This window comes from Mesitornis unicolor, unplaced genomic scaffold, assembly GCF_000695765.1.
Source record: "Mesitornis unicolor isolate BGI_N332 unplaced genomic scaffold, ASM69576v1 scaffold37768, whole genome shotgun sequence".
NCBI classification, from domain to species: Eukaryota; Metazoa; Chordata; class Aves; order Mesitornithiformes; family Mesitornithidae; genus Mesitornis; species Mesitornis unicolor.
In genome coordinates this window covers 1-1537 of record NW_010204540.1, presented here as the reverse complement: position 1 = coordinate 1537, position 1537 = coordinate 1, and positions in this window count along the sequence as shown.

The following is a 1537-nucleotide window of genomic DNA, read 5'->3' as shown; positions in this document are numbered from 1 at the left end:
GGGCCCGGGGGCGGGGTGGGTGCGGGTACACCTGTGGCCCCGACAGCCTGCGGCAGCGAACAGGGAGCTGGGGAGCAGCAGGCTGTGGTGTGTTCTACCTCTTTATTAGGTCTTCTGCTCGCTAGAACTGAGGCATCCTATGGTTTAACGATTTGTCATTAATAGCTCTGGGGATTTCTGATAACTACAGAAATACTTTTTTTTTTTTAAACACTTCTTAGGTGCTTTTTTTCAGTCTCCTGCAGCAGAAAGCTCTGAAACTTCATGAGCTCTTGATGAGATTGTTGTTTTCAAACACTGATTCTGATCTCTTCTGTTGGAGCTTTCCTTCCTCTTCTACCGGCAGCAGCCTCTTGTAAGATACTACAGATGGCGTGGACTGGGTAGTGACTCTGTGGCAAACTGCAGTTCCGAAGTGCCAGCGCTTCCTGCGGAAGGCAGCGAAGCTGAGCAGCCCAAGTTCCACAGGGGTCACCCCAAGCCAGCTGTGCCGGGGGCAGCACGCTCCACGCTGGTGGGGTTCGTTCAGCTGAGGGTCTGTGTTCTCCTGCACAGGAACACGGAGCTGCTCAGTGTGTTCATGCATCCTTTGAGGTTTCTTGTGTTGACGGTATGGTAGGCTGTGGGGGTATAGCAGGATGCAGCTCTTTAATCAAACTACTGTCTTATAGAGAAAGTGATTCTACAAAATAAATACTTAAGTATGTCAAAAGTTGTGTTTTGTCATGTTCTCTGCACCAAAAATGGGCCATAAACCCTGTAATCCAGAAACCCACCACCTCTTGCCAGGCTGTTGTGATGCCAAATGGCCAAAAAGCACATGCGTTAGAGGACCTGGATGTGCAGAGGAAGAAACATGGATGAGAGGAATCCTTGCAGATGACGATTAACAAAGAATCTGAATAAGGAACAAGTTTATTGTAGTAAAGTTATCTCTGTTTCTGCACTTTCTAAACATGCCACAGCAGCTCTTAGAGTCCTCAGAAAGCCACGTCTGCAGTGGGTAGTGTTACTAACAGACCTGTTAATAGGGTGTGTAATTGCGCTGCTCTGCTGTTACGCGATGCCAGCTCTGTGAACCAGGAGTGGGAAGTGCTGCCTTTGGAAGTAAACTGTGGTGTGGTAACTTATCCACGGGTTCCTGCGTACCCCCAGCCTGTTCTGCCATCCCTGCAGCGCGTTGCTGTTGCCGCAGGTGCTGCAGGAGCAGCCCCTGAGGTCGCAGCTGATTTCCCGGGCAGTGACCAGCAGCCCGGGCTGCTGCAGACTTCAGGTGTGCAGAGAAGGCGGGTCTTCTCCCCCCGGTAAAAAGCCCGTTTTCCTGTGGTCTCTCACGGTAATATTTTTGTGACAATGAGAGACAAAAATAATTAATCTCTGCGTGCCCGTCCCCCGCCGGGTGAGCCCAGAAATGGCTCCTTGCAGCCCTCAGCCGGGGAGCCGCGGCCGCAGCGGGCTGGGCCTGCGGCCCTCCCCGTCAGGCCTCCGCCCGGCCCGGGGAACCGGGGCCCCTCAGCGCCATTGCGGGGCGAGCCCC